Source organism: Anser cygnoides, chromosome 2, assembly GCF_040182565.1.
Source record: "Anser cygnoides isolate HZ-2024a breed goose chromosome 2, Taihu_goose_T2T_genome, whole genome shotgun sequence".
In the NCBI taxonomy this organism is placed as follows: Eukaryota; Metazoa; Chordata; class Aves; order Anseriformes; family Anatidae; genus Anser; species Anser cygnoides.
In genome coordinates this window covers 113,314,298-113,336,128 of record NC_089874.1, presented here as the reverse complement: position 1 = coordinate 113,336,128, position 21,831 = coordinate 113,314,298, and the positions used below count along the sequence as shown (strand labels likewise).

General features: G+C 40.5%; 1 protein-coding gene across 16 annotated transcripts in view; it reads right to left on the bottom strand.

Annotated features, from left to right (window-relative positions):
- GREB1L (GREB1 like retinoic acid receptor coactivator) overlaps positions 1 to 21,831 on the bottom strand; it is a 138,306-nt gene that overhangs the window by 106,881 nt on the left and 9,594 nt on the right. For 2 of the 16 annotated variants that reach the window (XM_066992833.1, XM_066992835.1), the window contains exon 1: positions 394 to 2,947. The exons of 13 other annotated variants lie outside the window; for them this stretch is intronic. The gene's annotated coding sequence lies outside the window, so the exon portion shown is untranslated. Of the gene's footprint in view, positions 1 to 393; positions 2,948 to 15,987; positions 16,009 to 21,831 lie in introns of those variants that run through there. One more of the 16 variants, XM_066992837.1, reaches the window with a different exon arrangement.

Below are 21,831 nucleotides of genomic sequence, written 5' to 3'. Positions count from 1 at the left end.
TTCCTGCACTCTGGTGCAGAGATCGAGCCCGGCCTCTGCCTCACCCCAGACTCCAGGCTTTGATGTTTGCTCTGGCATGCTGCAACTTCTTACGTTCCACATCACAGCCTAGCTCCTTCACCCCCGCCTTGCCCCTGAAATTAATGCATTTGTACTTCTTTGGTCCCTGACCTTGCTTATTCCCAGCCCTGCCCACAACCAGCTTCTATCCCGACACCAGCCTGACCCAGGTGCTAAGCCAAGCCAAGCCCTACCACGCTCAAGCCACAGCAGTGATCACAGAGTATTTGTTGGCATATCTGAGCCCCAGATGGAGAGGGGTTTTGGCTGATGGTTTCTTTTCATGAAGACAAGCAGAAGTCAAGCAGCACTGCCAGTATTCCTGTAACTCACAGAGCGCTGCGGTGTTTAGGTCTCCCACATCTGCTTTGCAGACTGAAGCGGCAAAGGTCCTCAGAGCTCCTCCCCTCGGTCACGGTGCTCCACACATACCACCATCAATGAGGCAAGGCATCATCAGGCAACAGGCTTAAGAGGTTTACCGACAGCAGAGAAACGACACAGGTTAAAAAACCAAGCTCTTTCTATTCGGTTTTAGGCATTACAAAGGATGAAGTGCCTTGGCAAAGTAACGTTCTGATCTAACCCCCCTGCCTCCTCTCCCAGTGGCCTGTCCAGCCGCAATCCAGCCCATGTCGCTAACCAGTCCCAGTTGTCCTGTACAATCCTCATCCCAGTCCTAGTTTTGTCCCAGCCCAGCAGCTCTCTCCCATCACCCAAAAACTCCTTACCAAACCAGAGTCCATGTTTGCAGATGAACTTATCAGAAGCACTTTGTTTCATCATACCTTTTTTCCTTAACTTCGTCAGTTCTCAGGCTCCTCAACATGATACTCTCAGTGTCATTACCCAGCTTAACCTTCAATGGCCAAATCACTTCTGTTTCCTATTCTGATTCCTATACCCTTTTTCCTCATCAAGCCAATCTCAATTTCTTCTAGCATGCACTTCTTTAGTTTCCAAACCCTCAGATTGTTGTGCGGCCAGTCTGATCTCCTTCACCTTCTCCCCCTTCCTACAGCCATCACTCTGAGCTCCTCTATTTTTCTCAGAGCTCCTTGGTTTCTTTCCCCATGAGTATTTCAATTACCCTCACTATCTAAGTCAAGAAGCTCCTACCTGCACATTTCCTGAATTTGAACAGTGAAATCCCTGTCACCCACACACCTAAAAGTCTCTTCAGTTTCAGTGCCTGACCTTCAAAGGGCTTGGAAGGGCCAGGGTTACAAGTGAAGGCAGAAGTCCTGCTCAATCCCTTGCGTCTGTGGGCTGTAACAGAGTCATGAGGGAAACAGGATTTTAGCAGCCCACCACTAGCAAGTTTCTGAGCATGGATTAGCTAGAAGTTTTGGCTTTTAACTCGGATAGCTTTGGCTGACTTCTGAAGGGACAGCTAAGATGCAAACTCAAGATTAAATTGATCCCATGCCAAGCACAAAGTAATTACAGTGCAAGGCTGTTGAAAAAAAAAAAGAGCAAAAAAGAACAGTCCTTTTTTAATGTTTTCCCTTCTGCAAAGGAAGGGATTGTTTCATCTGTGTGCTCGATGCCAAAAACTGCCAAGTTGTATGACTGAAATAAGGGGACAGAGCAGCCTAACAGCTGTTCAGCAAGCACAAGTTGCACACAAGTAACCATAGCCTGGTAAAACACTTGTACAACAGAAATTACTCGCAAAGCATTAACAGTTTCATCTGTAATTATATATATATAAAAAATAATCTTTGTCCAAACCAAAAATTCTCACTGTTTCCTTTCATTTGTCTCTAAACGTCACTTTTCTTTCATTGCCGATTTTTGTAAGCCTTTTAGCCTTCATCTTTCCACCACTCCCCCCAACTCCCAAAAGGGCTCAGACAGGAACTTTAAGTTTGCATACAATTATTTCATACACAACTGACTTTAGACCATCTCCTCTACAACTCCTTTAGCTTATGACAAAGTTCATATGCATTTGCTGTTACCATTCACTGCCAAAGTCATTTACTGCGTAGTTTCCAGTCTCTCGAGATAAAGTTCATCTTTTTAGTAATAAATCAATGACTTTATAAACTGATAAAATCACGTTGCAGAATCACATCTACCATACACGCGTCAGGAGGCCACAGATTCTGGCAGATACAAACTCACCAGCTCTGCGCTGCTGAAGCTTTACTGTGTGTAGGGAAACAAGAAGATGGCCTCCACATTTAGTCTTGGCAAATAGGAAAATAAAGTCACGAGAGCAAAACTTAAGATAAAAAAAACTGGGTCATCTAATGCCTCTTGTCCTCTCAGGCTATGAATAAATACATTGCCTAGTGCTGTATCCATTCCAGCTGTGACTCAGCTTAGCGATGTGTGACCCGTGCGCTCTCTCTCTCAGAATACTAGCCTAGTATTTTACTGCTTCAAAAGTCATCCAGTTGCAGGAACTGAAATCAGTGGTTTTCAAGAAACCAAATAATGGCCAATGGCTTTTTTTCTCCATTTCTCATTTTTAATCTTTGTAAAGGGGGGACTTATGCACAGTAGAGTCCAGAATTTGAAAAATCCCACCATGTCCAGTACACACACTTATACACAGGTGTAAGATCGCTGTACCTGCGTACTAGAACAAATTGAGCCTGGTGCAATGAGGAAGAAGAGTATGGGAATCAAAATAAGAAACAGGAGTGATTTAGCCATTGAAGGCAAAGCTGGGTAATGGCATTGAGAATAGCATGTAAAGGACCCTGAACACTGATCACTGTACACATGGAAGAACTGGTTAAGAATTGATTCAAAATTCAGACACAATTTTGAACACCTGAGCTAGGGTGTTCAAAAGAAGCTAAACCACCCAGGGCCACACATCTGTAGCCACAATTTCCTCCAAACACATTATTCATGAATAAAATCCAAAACATACATTCATGTACTGTCAGCCAAAGGTCATTAAAAAGCTTTGCTTGAAAGGCCTAGGATTAACTCAAGAAGTCTTAATTCAAATTTGATAACACTTTTTTTTTTTAATCTTTTGAAAATACACTGCTGTCAACATTTACACACGTGGTCTGGATCTATAAAACCATTTATTTGTTTTTGCTCCGAAACTTTAGAAGTAAAACAAAGTTATCCTAAAAGAAAGAATGTGTTGCAGACATGTGATTTACTTTTCTCTTTTAAATATGGTAAATAGCATTGCTAGTCCAGTTTTACATCACTGAAAAATAAAGCTAGCAAACCAGCTGCTCTTGTTTTTCACTGAAATTCGAAGGAAAACCATCTCAGGCCACGTTCGCTTCAGCTGGCGCAGCACAGAAGTCAGACGGTTGCATTGAAACCATCACTGCTCATAAAGCATAGAAGATAAGTCAATAAACTGACCCTTTAAGATCTGCCTAGTGCAGTAATTGTCATCACTATCCAGCTGGCATTTAAAAAAAAAAAGTAGTCATGATTGTGACCTTTGCATTTTTACAAACATTGGCTATTGTCATGAGGAAGACCTCTTTGGCCTCATAATTCACATGCTGTTAACAACCAGCAAGAACACAGCATGTTGTGTCAGTTACTAAATAACGTAAGAAAAATTGGATGTCGCACTCATACCCCCACTGCTCCTGTGCACAACCATGCACACTGAAGCAAAGATGTATTAGACTGAAAGGTTCAGAAAGATTAAAACCAGTTTTAATACTCATGGTCCTGTATTGGACTGTATTTTAACTATTTAGGGGCAAGGCAAAGGATTATTTGTTTTTAGTTATTTGTATTTATCTCTTACTATTTGGTTTTGCCTCATTCTAAGGGAAATGCGGCTCATTTAATCATGTTTTCTGTAACCTTGTAAACTCACAAATCAATTCCATAAAAATTAGACAGATGTACAAAAGATATTTAGTTCCTCAATATTCATGAAGAAACCTGGCCAGTTAGGCAGGACATTTGACAGTGTCCCACCTTCTGGGGAAAGGCACTACAAAAGAACCCACTGGAAGGACTGACCCTAACTACGTCCAAATACAGAAAAAGTTGTAAGTTCTAGTTGTACACCTAAGAAATCCAAGTCTTTAGGAAGCTAGGCTTCAACGATTCCGGTGCTCCTGGAATTGCTTGCAATACTTAGTTTTATTACCTACAAAAGCAACAAGGTCCAGAAAAGCAAACTTTGCGCTGCTTTCATCTGGCTCACTGCCTGCAGAAAACACACTGCAGGCAGAGGACAGAACTGGAACGCTTTCTGCAGCCCACCTCATCCAACTCAGTGACCCACGCAATCAAAGAAGAATGATGGGATGGTCAGAACAACCTAAAACCAGACATGGCATGTCAGCCCACAAGCCTCATTGCTTCATTCACACAGTGACCAACAGCAGATACTTAGAGAACACAGAAACTGTGACTTTCCCGTAGGAGTAATTATCCAAAATACTGTCCCAACCTCTACTGATCCATAACTCAAGGCTCATTTAACAACAGCTATAAATTTGTCCAACTGCTTTAAAAACCACCTAACCCTCCAGCACGCCTGTGTCTTGAACAAGGAGCATCACAACTCACCTCATGCTTGCAGTTACCACGTTTTGTTTGCGTTCAGCACAGTACTTACTAATTTCATTTGATGCTCCTTAGTTCTTTTTCTACAGAAGACAAGGGGTATCACCATCTGCCCCACGTTATTTTATGGGCCTCAGCTGTCTTTCTCGCAGGCTGAAGTTTAGTCTACTTAGTTGCTCCTTACACAGCAGTAGTTCTACACCTTTGATCACATCACTTTCCTCTGTGTTTTTTTCCTATGTTAATATCTGTTAATTGGAGAAAAGGGGGAGTGAGACAAACTGCCCATGACGTTCAATATTTAGATATGCTGAAGATGCACATGCATGGCAGAATCACTTTTTCTGCTTTTTTCTCCTTTTGTTTTTCCTCCTAATAACTTAACATTTACTTTTCTTTGTCTTTTTTTTCCCCTCACTACTACGGTCCCTTAAGCTAGCATGTTAATAGCACTCTCCATTACAAAATCAAGACATCGTTTCTGAGCAGTAACTTCTTCAAAGCATCTATACAAAACTGAAACGCATGCACTTTCCAAGATATACACTGAGCAATTTCTGAAAGAAACATTGTATGTTCCCTGTACTACTATCCCAGTCCATCACCAGGACAAAAAAGTAGGACAACGGGAATTCAGCTCTACCCTTCCTCATCTGTTATTATCGTATGTGATTAATTGTTACAGTGCTTCGCAACAAGGAGGAAAATATTGCATGTGAAAGGGTGATAATAAATCATAGGTCAGCTTAAGCTGACTAGAAATTCTGCATACGGTAGTCGAATGGCCCAAGAATGCTGACAAATCTTTTTGTGAGCCCAGCCTGAGATTTACTGCAAACTAACGCTGTATTTAACTATATAGTGTCTTCACCCCTTACTAAAAAATGTTCATGAGGTAACAAGTTTCAATAGAGAAGTTTCAGTAGAAAAGGGGATTAAGTCATAAGTATATGTTTTGTACGGATATCTTTAAGAATTAAGGAACTGAGTATTAACTCTTTTTCAGGAAGAAATGTTACAAGCGATAACAAAAATGATCTGAATATATTTGTCTGTCTGCTCAGTCCTTGAAGTTTTTACTAGCAAGAAACTGAGTTAAAAAAATAAAATAAAATAAAATAAAATACCTGGTCTGATGATTTTTCAGCAGCCTGGCAGTAAATGACACTTTTCATATGCGGATAATCACATATGCACATGTTGCTCTATACTGACCAGTCGTAAAAGATCACAGAAGCAGCTGAGCGTGCGCCGTGTGAAAACCAGAAGATAAGGTGGATTTTTCCTCTCCCTCCTCCTGAAGGCTGGCAAGGATCAGTGAAATTAAACACTGCCCAAGGCAATTGTTAAAAGCAGTTTGGCCATTAAAGTCATGTCATCTGGTGACCCAACTGACCTACATTAAACCCAGGCTAAAGGGCAATGTCATCTTTCTTTTCCTTTAGATAGCATGACTTCGCATCTTCAGCACAGATGGAAGACAACCCCTTTGGCCTTCCGCCTTCTACTGTACCCCTCCTCACAAACCAAAGTTAGCCACAACCATATCTGAAAAAAAAAAAAATAAGAAATGCTTAATTATCATTAGATACATTCAGTTTGGGTTGTCTGACTACACAAAATGACTACCAATTTGCAGAAATGTTGTCCCATAGATACCAGGAGGGCTCACTCCACCTCTCTGACCCACTTCAGCATCACTACGCTCACAACCCAAGCCCGTCGCTTGCAGAGAGGAACACCCCCCTCCGGGCACCCGTTGCTGCGCGACTGCCTGATATACGTTTTATAGGCACATCAAGAGTTCGAGTGGCTCAAGTAGGTGCACGTACGCCGATTGGATCGGTGAAGACGAGTATAATGGAGAGTGGGATTTTATTCTTGGTGAGTTTATGGGAAGGGAAGTGGATGAGTGGCGAAGAACAGGTCTGGGCTGCGTATCATAAATCCCTCATTTATGCGTAGTTACTGAGGACAACCCCCCAGCTTATTCAGTCACTGTTTCTGATAGCAAACACAGGCTGCTTTAAAAACATACATAAAGTGGGTAACATTTTGCAGCCTCAAAAGGCTCTCGAATCACTTCTACGTTCCATTCTCCCATCAGAGAAAAACACTTCATCAAAAACAAAGAATATTCTTGCCTTTCCTCCCATCTTTGATCAATGTGGGCTGCGAGACGACACTTGTTTATGTTGTGAGAGCTTTCTTGTTTGGCAACAAAAGACATTTTGAAGAGCTGCCGGTGCACCAGGAACGAAGTTTATAGCTTGATCCTACAATGCCTGTGCTTCTTCATTAGGCATCTTTGTCAATGGGAATAAATTGCTAGGCTGCCTAACGGCTCAGGCAAACGGCCTTTTCTCAAGGGAACTGTTCTTCTGAAGCATCAGAAATCTGAACTTTCTACAATCTCAACGTTTTTCTTCAATTTCAGCTTATACAAATTTATAATCCATATGTTTCATAGTCTGAAATTTCTTTAGAAATTATACAACTGTCAAAGTATTAGGATGTTTCTAGTCACATAGACTTTCAGAGCTACCGCCTTATTTGAAACAGAGACATGCTACAGATTCCTACGGTTAAATCACCTTGTTGGTTTTACCCACAATTTCCATCTTCTAAATGTTTAAAGAGATCTACAGAAACCCATATAATGTGTAAAAGTGCGAACTGCTGAAAGTGGAGAACATGGAATCCTGTGCTGAAAGACATCTTTGAAAATTATGGTTATTTTTGGCATTATTTGAATTTAGTACAAAAGGTTTGGTGTTGCTTTGTGCAGTCCTCCCCATTCCCCTTTTGTTATTTGTTCTTTTTAATCATCCAAATTATATGGAAAAAAGTCAAAACCAATTCAAGACAGTTGGCATTTGACCTACAACTGTTTCTTCTGGTCCTCAACCACACCTGGATCTTACCGAGCTAAATATTCTCTACCCCATTGAAGGGTAACACTTTATTGTAGAAAGATCTAAAGATGTGTAAATCCTTCTGACTGTTATTTAAAAATAATGGCATTCAAGCATCTTCCATGTAAAAAGATGACATTTTCAACAACAACAAAGTTGCAAAATTCTGTTCTCAAATTCACTGTAAAGGCTGGCACCCTTAGTTACGTAGCTCTACACAGATAGACACAGAAACGTTACACATACATTTCTAAAGATACACACAAGTCACGTTTTCTATAGAAACAAGGAAAAAATTTCCTGTAAATATCCTATACAACTGCACTAACAAAATGCAACCTGCATTCACTTGAAAGTTTCCTAAATTAAGCTTTTGTAACATATGTTACAAACAGATCCAATAAATCAAAAAAAAATCTGCGTAGTGCATCTGCTATTGATTGGATCCCATTAAGAAAAACTGTATGCAAATACACTAGTCTATAAGGATAAAATATTAAGAAAAAATTAGTTTGCTTATTTAGTTTCATTTTCAAGTCATCAGAAAAGTAGGAAGCCTAAAAACACTGGTAAAATGAAAAGAACAGCAGATCATGCTCTTTAGCTAGCACATTTTAGACTCTGTACAATGTATCCTGATATACATTTTCTTGCAAGTTGCATACATAGAAATGGAAATTGTGTCTTTTAAGATCTGCTCCTGTAGTACCTATGGGTACTACATGACTCACCATTTTAATACGGAATTTAAACAACAGCTAAAGCTTAGCAAAGGAAAATCTCTAACAGCAACGAGTAGTTTTTTGCTTTGTTATGTTCATTTTAAACATCCATTTTCAGAATAACTACCCTTTCTCATTCTTTTTCCAGTGGCAACTGGCTGAAGTGCCTGTTATTTTCTGTAATTATGAAGAAACTAGGCAATGAGAATCTTAAGAGAATAGCTTGGCACATCATTCAAACACAAGAGAGACGCAGTTTCAGAGCAGAATAGGGCAGCAGGAAGAAAAGGCAAAGAACTCTGTCCTCAGGATTTCCCAGCCCAAAATACTTCATTCTACATCATGCCCTAATGCAATAAATATTACTGAAGCTTATCTGGTGCCTGCAATGAATTACAGTGTTCACCACATACATAATGTTTGCCTTTTGTAACGTACCGACTCTCCTTGCCTCTTGTCAAGATGAAATGCTGTATGTGTTAGGAAGGCAAGGTCACACTTGCTTTAAACACAGGCCACAGATTTCTAGATAAAGGAAAGCTCTTCAATTTAACTGTATACTAGATTTGCTGTGAATTTATCCTAAGCTAAATAAGTGTTTTTTGTTGTTGTTGTTTTTTTAATTACTTACATTGTAATTTCCATGTAATTAAAGGATGTTCTTTCATGTTGTGTTTGAAGCACTTTTGCATAACAAGGCCCATGCAAACTTGCAGGTTCTGGCTCTGGACAATCACGTTTTCTCCCCAAAGCCTAGTTGCATACTTTCCTGAAACGCCAGTGAAAACCACTCAGAAAATCTCTGTTTAATTTCTGATCGTGGCTGAATAAGGCACAACAGGTAAAACACTTAGCCTAAGTGTACCTCCTTCCCCCAAGTAAAAGAAGAGGAGCAGCAAGAGAAGACATACAAGAAGAGAAGATAATACATACAAAAATAAAAATCCAGGACGACAGAGGAAGCAGTATGAGCTAACTGCAGATTCTCTTTCCACATTTTTAAAGAAGCATTTTATTCATGAATCTGCGTCTCTTGCTTCCTTTTTGCCACTCCCTGTTTTTACCAGAAATGAAAGCAGTATTTTTGTCAGCGTTGCTTGGATTGCATGCAGTGACAGCTTACCTGCTTTTATTTGCTTAAACATGGCTTCTCTGTATATTAATTATATTAAATTACTCTCTGTATATCATTAATTTTATTGAGATTAATTTCTATCTGTTACAATACATTTTTTTTTTTTGATAGCTATTACAAGTTGTCAGGTAAACTTGTACTTCCCAGCTGTGAAGCAAAGACTGTCTACCTCCACGGGACATGTTGATCTAAGCCTGTGAGCCTTAAGTGCCCACTCAGATGCAACACGAAGCAACTGACAGTTCTGGTTCTAGGACAATTCCGTGCACCCAGCTCTGCACTTCTCCCTTTATTTCCTCTGCCTCATTAGAGATCATGATGCAGTTTCAATAAAGTTACTGTTAAGAAAAAAAAAAGTCTACTGTTAGAAATAAAAAAACATTTAAAAATAGAATTGGAAAAAAAAAGGTTTGAAAATGTTTTGGTTTTGTTTTGTTTTGGTTTTTTTTTTTCTACAAGATGTATTTCTGCCTTTTAGATGGGGGAGAAGAGGGAAGAAGGAAGGTTGGTTTCCATCCACATATTGCAAGGGTCTGCTGAGCTGTAGGGTTCCAGCTGGAATGACAGTGTGCACAAAGCACACATTCTCCATTTCCTACATGAAGGTCCTATCCAGCCTCCTTTAAGGGTCTCTGGACACTGGGGATGGGTGAATGTTCATCCCTCCTTCAGCAGGGAAGGAAAATACTTACTACAGAATGGAAAAGAAATCTGCTAGGGGGGTATTACAGCCTCCTGTCACATTAACTTTCAATGATTATTCCAAGTTTGTAAAACAGCAGTAAGAATTTTCCATTAACAAAACCAAAACAAAGAAACCAAAAACAAAGAATCTAAAAACCACAGAAGTTCTCATGGACCCTTCTGCATTTAAGTCAGTGCTTATAATCTTAACAATTTGGTGACTATTTTTTTTTTTTTTCCTAAGGAACTTACAAGCTCTCCTAGTATGCTTACAATGGCCACATGCTGCATACTAGTACCTTTGGACCTCAGAAGTTTTATAATGTAAAAAAAGGGAAAAGAAATTCTTTGTGTCTTCCCTTTCTTTATAAAACTTTCAGGAAATTTAAATAAAAGCAACCCTGCAAAAAGTTTAAAAAATTTACATATAAAAATTAAAATTTTAATAAACAATTTTTATCCTATGATGCATAGCATAATTTTTTTTTCCTGAGTTGCATACCTTATTTCTACCATGCACTGTGTGTATCTTTAAATGAGATGGAAAGAAGATGACCATCCCATCTGGAATCTCACAGAAGTATTTCCTATATTTACATTCCCTCAATTAGCTTTTTGTATTTACCAGAACTATGCAAGTATAATAAGCTTTTTGTAAGAAAATGAAAGAGATAAAGTCTTGTCTTCATTTGTTTGCAAACATTTTGATGTCCAATCACACCTTTGTCCAGGTCAAAGTAAGAGTCACACATGTAGAACTATTAAGGAAATGACCTGATCAAATTAAAGGCTTCCCTACAAACACTTTAAAACAAGAATTTGTGAGAGATGCTTGCCAAGCACCTTCTGTCCCTCGTCACAGGGAAGGATTCAGCCTGCATTCAGTTTCACCCCTCTGGTGTCTGCCACCCATCTGTCACCTCCCTTTTTCTGGGGTAGTCTGCTCTGTACACAGAGAACCTGCACACCAGCCCCTAGGTCTCGTCTACCTCAAGACCACTACCTCCTGCTGATACTGGGGGTGGGCATTGTTGTAGCCAAACATGGGTATCTACTTGCCTCACCAGCATCATTAGCAAAATTGTAATGAAGTGGTGCCCAGCAGGGCCTCCCTAGCTCATGCTTCCAAAGAAACTAGACTTAGCTGGAAATGAGAAGCAGGAATGTTGTCTTTATATAACCTACCTTTATTAAACACATATATTTTTTAAAAAAGTAATCTGAAAGCATGCTCTCAGAATGAAATCCTTGCCTAAACGAAGACATGATGTGTGATGGTGGTGGTTTATTTCAGCAGCACAGGGATCTTGCTCACAGCTAGTGCCTGTGCATGGGTTACAGGCTCTGGAGCATAAGGTAAGGCAAGGGCTCCATTTCAAGGACAGAGAGAATGATACATGCATCATCAGCCGTCCGGTAAGATTGTTCTCAGCTAAAAACATTTCCTTTCTGCCAAGCAAGAAGGATTCCATATACCATAGCTCAGCTGCATTCAGTCTGCTTTGTACTGCACGCAACAGTCAGTGTTAAAACAGCTGCGATGCCCGGACTGCAGCACGGAAAGCTACAAAACGCTGCACCCCAAACTCAGTCCCAAGCCCGCTTCATACATTCAGCCTCACAGATACTCTATAATAAAGCTGTGTCGGAGTAATCACCTCAAAGCGAGATGAAAAATGCTGCTTCCGTCACAAGCAAAGTGCTGCCTACTCCTAGAAATTACTTGGTAGGATTACTTACTCGGAAACTGAATCTGGCTTGTGAATGATAGTCTAAAATGGTATTTTCTTTTAAAGAAACCTAGTTTAAGCAGGGATATTATGCAGAGTCAGAAATGCTAGTGCAGAATTAAAGATGAGCCCAGGTTGCATACGTGAATGGGCAACATTCAGCTCAGTTAAAATAAAATACTCAAACTCAGTTACTAGCAATGAGAAGATCAGAAACGTATATGATTTAATATATGTGGAGCAATATTTTTTAATCAACGAGAGCCCTAACAACAGTTTTAAACTCTCCCCTGCCTCTTCAAACCCTGTTCACACTATCCTTCTAGTGGCATAAGCTGTAAGCAGCTCTATAGCAAGGTGCCAGCAAACACTGCTGCTTTAAAAGCTTTTAAACAGCAAAAAACTGTTTAGGAGGCAAGGGGAATGGAGGGGAGTTAAAAAGAAAACACACTGAAAAACATCAGTGAAACAATATTTAAACTTCATTCTTACCAAAACAGCAATTAGTGCTATAATTGTGTAGTTATGGCATAGTTTAAATAGTTTGTCTCATATAAATGCAAAAAAATATGTATCTTTTTAACATTAAAGCTTGTATGTATTATGAAAATTGTATAATCATTTAATTAAAACTTCATTAAAACCAAAACATTGGGAAATTGCTAACAGGGAGAGTTCCAGCCTTACCTTTTGCGTGTCATGTAATCTTATATAAACAGCATCACAAATCCCCCCAAGAAACTTTATATGCATGGACCAAGACGTACAGTTTTCCTTCCAAACTCTTATCTGGCCATTACCCATATTTTGGGGAACGAAAACTATGACACAAAGCTTAAAATTACTCACCTAACAGTCAATACATAAACCAGCTTTATGTGAAGTCCTCAGTAGTTTCAAGAGTTAACAGCTGCACCAAATACCTCTCTTACCACTGACACTGAAGATGCTCATTGCAGCAAAGCACAAACTTTCTAGAAGCCAGTAGAAACAAAGACAATAAAAACCTTGTTTTCTTGAAGATGCTTTTACAAGTCTGATCGTCTCCTTCATGATCCAGTTTTACAGGAAAGATGTGAACAAGCATACTTCTGCTTGAGCTAAATGGACACAGAGGAGCAGCAACAGAGCACGATGGGCTACAGAGTTCTGCATGCAGTTAAATTTTTTCTTAAAAAAAAGCTTTTTCCAATTTGTCCCTGGATGCTTCATTTTTAAAGTATGATTTCACAGACGCGGTGATGTGGAAGTAACACAGCCTATGAGATTCAGGTAACTGTCTTAGATGTATTATGAACTGATAAACAACACCCTGATGCAAATCCAAACTTCAGTGTCTTCAAGACAATTCTGCTGTTTGGAAAAGGCACAAAGTTACACATGGTACTCAACATCTGTATTCAAAGAGCCCTATAACGAATATGCCTCACAAAAGACATTTCTCTGTCTAAAATCCATGCCCTAAGCCAGCGTGACATTTCGTACGCAGCCTCTGAGAAGCAGCACTGAAAATTTAAACGAGAGAGGGTAATTGATTCATTACATCTATTTCTACTATATTTCTTTTTGTATTTTTTGGTCCCCATTTCAAAAGGCATTGTTTAAATTGCCCTAATCTGCAAACAGCAACAATAAGTGTAGCAAATACTTGACAATGAAGATGTAAAGCCTCTAAAAACCTGTTACCTTAGTAACCATGGGAATGCAGGAGAATAAGAATACACCGAGTGTCAGGACATCATTTTGGATTCCACAGGGTTTGGGTTGAAATACAGTCAGCTTTCATTAGCTTTTTGTTTTTCCCAGTAGGCCCTTGGACTTTGAAACAAAACCTGAATGACAGCTATGAGCAATTCCAGCCTCACTCCTGATTAGCCACACCAAACAAAACAGCTCTCTTAGTGTGAACCCCCCACCATTTGCACCCAACAAGCCTTGAAACAAACATTATTTATGCCGCTGACCCCTCTGGATATCACTAATAAACAGCATTCCAAAAAGAAGAGGAAAACAAAGAGCCACTTTCCTGGGTCTTGATAGAGAATTTACTTTAAACAAACGTGCTGCTAGAAAAATAAGCCAAGATACCCACCCGGGACACTTCGGTAACCCCACAACCAGTTTATTTATAAGCTTACCAGGGGTGTTAATTCAACACAAACACTAAGAAGAATTGAGCTGCTCATTTAAGCAGCACTGTATTTCCATTTTACTCACAGAAGGAGAAAAAAAAAAAAACAGCACACCCCCAGATAAAGCACTGAGCTCCAAGCCCCTGCCCCCACCAACGTCTGCGAGGAAGTTTGTGGTCAAGACAGAAGAGAACAAAGATCTTCCAACCGCTGCCTTGAGCCGGCTTAACTCCAAGACCATCCCCTTCTTCTTTGCTGCTATCTGGTCACTCGGGAAAACAATCCAAAAAAAAAAAAAGGTTCCTCGAAGAAAAAAAAAAAAAAAGGCCAGAAAAACGAGCAGAAGCTCGAGCATCTGGATTATGTTAGCGCAGCCCGTCGAACACCTCAGCGCCCCTTCCACTTCACACGTTGTTCCCTCCCCATAAGCCACGGATGTGTGCAGAAAATCAGAGCACGGCACCCCGGCGTCCTCGCCAGAGGATGGAGGAGTCAGCTGCAGGTTACGGATACACAGCAAGGCAGCCAACCAAAACATCTGCCTGTTCATCAAAACTAGGTTCTCTCTAAAATCCCGGCCAACTTCCCAGATACAACGATAAGGCAGAGTGGTGCTAGAGAGCGAGAAAAACAATCCTTAAGAATTTTAGCAGGAAAGGACTTCAGAGGAAACCACGAGTTCTGAGAAAATAAAATAAAATAAAATAAAAAGCTTCCTAAAATGTTTATTTAAATGCCTTTTTAGCACGCAAAACATTTTAATGTTATTAAGACCAGGTACAAATTTGCATAAACCAGAAATTCTATGTCTTCCCAAGTTCCCCTCTAATTTATCATGTCACTTCAAACCTTCAGACTGGTTTTGCACACATCCCTTGGCTTGGCGTAGCCTTGACTGCCTACCCAAGGTTAGTGTGCGTGCCCGCGAAAGGCTCCCTCCAGCAAGGAGGGCGGCAGACGCTCTCACAGCGCTGCCTGTACCTGGGGTGACTGCTCTGAAGAAGCAGAAGCGAAACTGAAGTTAACTTAAATCAGCTGATTTCATCTAAACCCCACGAAACTTCTCCACGGATCGCTCCCCCTCACTGTAAATGATGAAGAAGCCGTTCCAAGCAGGAAGGGTCAATCTCCCAGAGACTGCTGCCAGCTATAAAGCATTCCCACCATCCACCAAGAGGCAGATGAGATGACCCAGAAGAACACGGGGCGGGACTGATCATAAGGACTGTTCTGCAAGGCACCTTCAGGGAGCTAAAAGTAAATGATGCTGCCAGAAATGGTCTAAGTGGAGTAGCTCAGCTAGCAGCCAAGCCAAAACAAAGCAAAGCCCAACGCCTGGAGCTCTTCTGAAGGCAAACATTTACCTGGGAAATGGCTTGTAAGGCAGAAGAGGGCTGTGACAGTCTAAAGTAGGTGGACATGTATCTCCCTTGAGTATGTGTGTTTTGTTTTGTTTTTTTTCTTTCTAAAGTTAAGCTTCAGCAAAAAGCCATGTGTTGGGAAAAAAAAAAAAAAGGTTTCCTAAAAAGCTTTGTTTTGTTGCTTCCTCTCTGGAAGGCCTGCCACTGGTACTGACAGATACACCTCCTGGGAGAAGGGAAGCTTGGCACTTTCACCTTTGATGCATGTGGTTTTTGAAATGAGAGTGTGGGCTGGAGTGGACAGATGGCATCACTCTTCTTCCAGCAGGAAGTCAATGTTACAGTGTCCAAACTCTGTCCTGCAAACCACAGTCAGGCCTTTTTATCACAAGAGAGGATGATTGCTCAAACTCGTATCAAGGACAGCATCCCTACCAGCTCTGTAAACAGAAGCTGAGTCGCAATAGGATCATTATGACAATGACATATGCAAGGAGCTTATATCAATCCCCCTAGCATGAAAAAGCAGCTGATCATGACCCTACCACTCATTACCCTACCCCACGTGCACCCCTTCTCAAAGAAGAGCACTGCAGAAGGCTCCAACACCGAAAGGCATTGCTCGGACTCTGGTTGACTGTTCTGAAGGCAAAAGATATACATAAGTAATTGCATCCTTGCAACAGCAACATAAGCAGGTGAACGTAAGCAGATGCCAGTCTCCTACCTACTTCCCTTTCTCAAATTACTGCTCTCCTCTGTGTAAGGTAAGCCACAGGTGCCGTGCCTTCTGAACAGCAGATCTGCAGCTGCTTTTATCTGGGAACAAAGGACACATCAGATCTGTTTTAACGGCAGAAGTGCAGTACAACACGATTCAAGAAAGCATGAAGATAGGTGCAGGCCAGCATCCTGGCTACTCTGTCATCTGCGCAGGCCATTGACTTACCTGCTCATCCCAGATACCGGGAGAACTGGATCTTTTGTCAGTTCCCTACAATTTGAACTATACAGCTTAGCAACGCGTCTTGGAAAGAAACAGAAAAAAAATATCCTGATAAAAATAACCACTCACTGCTTTCTCTCCGCCAGATAAAAACTGTGTTCCAAAGATCTGGAACAGGATTTTCAAGCCTGAAATAAAATTCCTAAATTCTTTATAGAAACCCATTTCTGCAGGTGGGGGAAAGAAAAAAAAAAAAGAAAAGAAAATCAGTTCTCAAACCAATTCAGAACAGTTTTGTCCTTGCAAACTTTAAATTCTCTGGCCCCAAACATCAACCTAGTTTGCACAGTTCTACGAATGTTTTTGATCTCAATGTAATTTCAAGACAGTGTGAAAATACCTGAAAGAGTATCTATCGCTTTATACAACAAGGGAAAAAAGCAGCACATAGGCAAGTTCAATTCATTTTAAAGAAATGGTATCTATACAACCATGCAGTTAACAAAACTTCCAAAGTAATCCAAAAGTAAGATTTTCCTACCTGAGGGAAATTGCGTATTTAAAAACCACCTCACAATATATTTGGCATTAATGACTGAAAAAAAGATTATACTCAGTATTAACCACTTCTAACCCCATATATACGATTGCACAGCTAAGCTCGGTGTGTCACTCCACAGTGAACTGGATCAAGGAACTGATCCACCTAAAAAATTAACCTGGAAAAATACGTTGTTTTTCAAGTGGATCAGTTCCTCTGCCAGATGACAGCATATGGCAAACAAACAGCAGCAGAACGGGGGAAAGGCCGAGGTTCAGGTGTGGAAATGGGCAACCAGCAATGAAGATGCAAGGGCAGGTAAGCACCAAACAAGCCACAGTGCTGTCAAACAGCTAGCCACAGGCTCACTCATATGGTTTGATATGAACCTCTTATTAAGCTAAATCACAGATTTTAATTACCTCGTACAACTAAGAGAAAGGAAAACCACAAGTATGCCTGACCCAACATCCACTAAATCAGTGTTCAGTAGGCACCTTGCCACAGTTCAGAAAGATCCTAACCCAACCTACATCCAGGACGATGCTGAAAAGCTTCAGACTACATCTCTTCTACATGCGGAAGGCAACCTGGAGAGCATGTAGGAAAAAGAGAAGAGAAAGGGAAATTAATATAATGCCTTTCACTGTGTGACGTGACTTTTGGGAATTACCTCCAAATTTTATCTCCCGAGTGACAAGTAGGCTAAATTCAAATAAGCAAAGACCTGTAAGATGCCAAGACAATTTGGACTGAATCACTTTCCTTCTCACCCTCCCGTGTAACGCAGCATCATAGAAATATTCCACTAAAGAGTTTCGCAGACTGAAGGAAGTAACAATACCAATCACTGTCCTGTTGCACTGAGGGAGTTTGCTCTATTTTTGTAGATATTACCTGTTTCCCTGGACACACATCACACATCACTTTTTCTTCAGCAGATACCTGGAACCACAAGCTTCTTCTCTGAATAATGCTTTAAGCAATAATGGTAGCTACAGAGCACATGCTTGCATGTGCGTGCACCTTGCACCCAGCATGCATAAAAACTAAAGAAAAATATAGGCTTTTGCAATATAAATAAAGAAGATAGCTTAAAATAATCTAATCAGAGTTCAGATCTACCCAGTGCCCTACTAACTAAGCAAACATCAGGAGGTACTCAAACAGAGACTGATTTTCTAACAATTAAGCAAGAACAATAGCAAATATTCCATTTGCAACTAAAAATCTGTTTTGTTTCAAAGGAACAGTGGGGATTTCTTTGGTAGTTACTGCAATTAATTTCTGCACCACCACCACACGGCTTACGCGCCCAAAACTATGGCTGCTTTTTCCTCAATGACTCCACACTACAAAAAGGGCATTATTAATACCTATTGATGAAAAAAAATGTTTCAATTATATATATTTTTCTACTGTACCAATGGGCATTCCACAAAATGAAAAAAAAAAGAAAAAAGAACCCACAACACAAATAAAAACCAGCAAAACCACAGCCAATGGACTCAAAAGAACCCAAAAGGCCCTAAACGTTTTTCAAAAAACCTGTAATAGGTCTGTTATATGGCTGCCACAAGCCAACCTGCTGAAGCAGGGCAATGTCACCAACAGTATCCTTATCTGCAAAGGGTAACAATCAATTGTTTGACAGAAACAAAGGACAGCTCAACAGGAAATCAACCGGCTCGGGACAGATGGTCACTGAATCAAGTTTCACCCCTCCCCTCTCCAAAAATAGGCTTAAGAGGCATTTTCTGTTACCAAGCAACAGCCCAAAGGAAGGCATAAATCTTCTTCTGCGTGTTATTCCCCTCCTCCCCGACACACACACACACACACACACACATTTCAATCCACCGGGGTGGTGTGCCCATGTCTTTATTTCTTTTAAGGCAGGGGTACGGGGCCGGAGGCCGCTGCCTTTCTGAGGCATGGTGTAGGCCGGCCACCAAACAGAGTTGGGCACCATGCCACGCTCGGCCGGGGCCCAACAGAAACCTGAGGGAGGACCCTCCCTGCCAGAGCACAAATCCTGATAATTGTTTTATAAAAAAACAGCATGGGCCTGATCATGCCCTGAGAAATGAGTATCATAAAGCCCCGTTAACTACTTTAATCCATAAAACCCCCAAAATTTAATCCTCAAAAATGTGCCGTAGCATCTTCAGGGTAATGTATAGAACAGCATGCTTCCAAATTACCCAAATACTCTAAGGGTTAACTTTGTAACGCATCAACCACCCAAGGTCAGAAGCAGCATTTTGGGGTACTGGGAAAGGTAATCGATGTTTGCTTTCCTGCTTGGCCAGAGGAGAGAAGAGGGCAGAGAGGGACCCAGCACATTTTGCTGTAGAGAGAACTGAGCAAGGAGGGGAGTAGGGAGCATTGGCTCCGAAATTCAGGGTAGAAACCAGAGAACAAACTGGTTTGTTTGACCCCATATCATATAAACTGGTAACAGGCAGGCTAGCCACAGAAGAAATGTACTTAAATTTAGCTATACACAGAGTAATCTGCAATAAAAAAAAAAAGTTTACAATTATGACCCTCACAAAAATTAAACGGGGAAGAAAAAAGTCTCACTTCAGCAACAAACTGGGCAATCATCCTTTAAAAGCGTGGCACCTGCATGACCACTGACACATACTCAGACTACTAAAACATATGGCCAAATAAAAAAAAAAAAAGAGCACCCGTATGGGGGGAGGGAAGCGGTTGTGCCAGCATGCGGCCTGCAAATGCTGCATTTACTCCTTAACTACTGCTCGCTTCAGCCAGCTTGAGACCTTCTCCCAGCCACAGCTTAGCCCGTTGTTAAACGATAATATAAAATACAGATTGACAACAATGTAGATACTGGGTAGCACCACTGCCATGGGTAAACAGAGCCCCGGCTGTGAGCTGCTTCGCAGACGACGGGCCTTGGACTTTAGAGTCCATTTCACTGCGAAACAGCCTCGGTGGAGGCTGTCCTGGCTCTCCACAGGCGGCAACTGGATCTCGCAGAGAAATCGGAGATGGAGACATTTAAATTCAATTAATTAAGTTAGTTCAAATTAAACAGAAGGTTTGAACACAAAAGCCTAATTTGTTTGTATGCCAGGAACAGAATTTGGTCTACTATGTCCAAAGCTGTCGTGACAGAAGCATGAAGTGCAGAGGCCCAAGGTCATGACAGGAGACTTGAATTAAAGACCCTTAGCCTCAGCCGCATAAGATCGTAACAGCTAATCATTACTATCATATAGTGCTTTAAAAACCTCCCAGGACCATCGCAATCCTTGTTTTACTGATAGGGAAACTGAGGCACAGAGAAGCTGTGTATCTTCTGTTGATGGCAGAATTTGGAAGCAAACTCAGCTCTTCTGCAGACCCCAATCCACACCATATGATCACCCTGAGCATTCAAATGAAAGCAAGTTGTCATTTATTTAAATTCATGGCCAACATCAACATTTTTACAGATGATTTTCCTTGCCTCTCTACAGATTAGTAAGAGTCTAGTAGTTGACATCCACTTTTTTTTTTTACACAAAGCTATTCTCTCTGATAAGACACATAATGATAGTTATACTAGCACTACTCAGAAATGGATACACCAATTTTTCTAACATATTCAGGATTTGACTAAATTGGACACAGAAAACCTACAATTTTTCTCTAATGCATGTTAGTAATTTGTCTACAGCATATTAACTGAATTATGGACTGTGGGTATTGTTTCTTTTGAACATCAGTATAAAAGCTTTGAAATATGCCACTGCAACAGAAGCCCTGTGCCCTTTTATGTGCTACTACACAATCCGTCATATTAGCAAACCTTACATTATAGCTTTGCGTAAGTATTTATCATAGTTTTAGAAGCTTTCCTCTTATATTCACAAATATATGTCCTTTAAACAGCACTGCCATGATAAGAAAGACAAAACCACATAAGAGGGGAAGGAAAGACTGTGTTTCTTGCCCTCTTAAACATGACATCAGGCTTTTCTTCAGAGACCAAAGAAAATTCAGTATTTCCTGGCCAAGGTGGAATCCCCACACACACTGTATGCTTTTTTGGCTGAAATGCAAGAGGATTGAAGTTTACCTCAAATCTTCCTCTGAAGTGAGGTTCAAGGAGCTTGCTTGCCAGTATCTTTTTCTAAGAAAATGTTAACAGATTTTCTGGGGATCCTGTAGTCCTCAGACTGCTAGTTCAGAACTCTAGGTCTTCTGACTCAAGCTGAGATATTAAGTTTAACTTGACTCTTTACCTTGAACTAAGCCATTCTTCAGCAAAATAAACCTTGCACCTGCAATTGATCCAAACAAATGCCCCCCTTTTTTTTCCCTCCCATGGAAAATAGTACCAATTGGCCATGTTCAGAACATTCCTCAGTTACCTCTGACCTGCTCTGCTCAGATGCGCTAAGCTTAAGCTAAACTTATAAAAATGTATTTTCTCTAAATGAAGTAATACAGTAGTAGTAGTAGAAGTGGAACCCAAACATCAGTTGAATACTAAGTCTTATTTATTAAAATCATGAGTGCTTCTCTCCGATGGAGGAGGGGTACAGAAACAGAATGGTAAAGAACAGCAATCACCAGTTTAAAAAGCTCTCTTAAGTCAAAATAAGTCTAGCTGGAGAACGTTAGAAGGAATTACTAAAAATCAAGGATAGGGAAGCCAATAATGACTAGATAGATCATTGCAAGACTCACTTTCAAAATAAAGAAAGTCACAATTTGAATAAATATCCCTCATAGGGTTATACAATTACACTGTCTTCAGCTGTTTACTCACCAGTCTGATGCCAACACCTTTCAGAAGAGGACAGTTCTCTTAAACTATTTTCTCCTTATATATTTGTAGTTTGCAGCTATTTTTCCTGGCACACATAATGACAGCATGGACATAAGATGATTCACCAGTGTATTCTCTTATCTCTGCACACTGGCTGAAAGAAACACAGTTTGTGGGATTTATTCCAGATCAGAAAGGCACTGTGACAACAGAGAGGATAGAACTCATTTTCAATATGCATTTTATAATGAGAAATTTATCAATCCCTCTCAGCATGAATTGCACTTTGGAATGG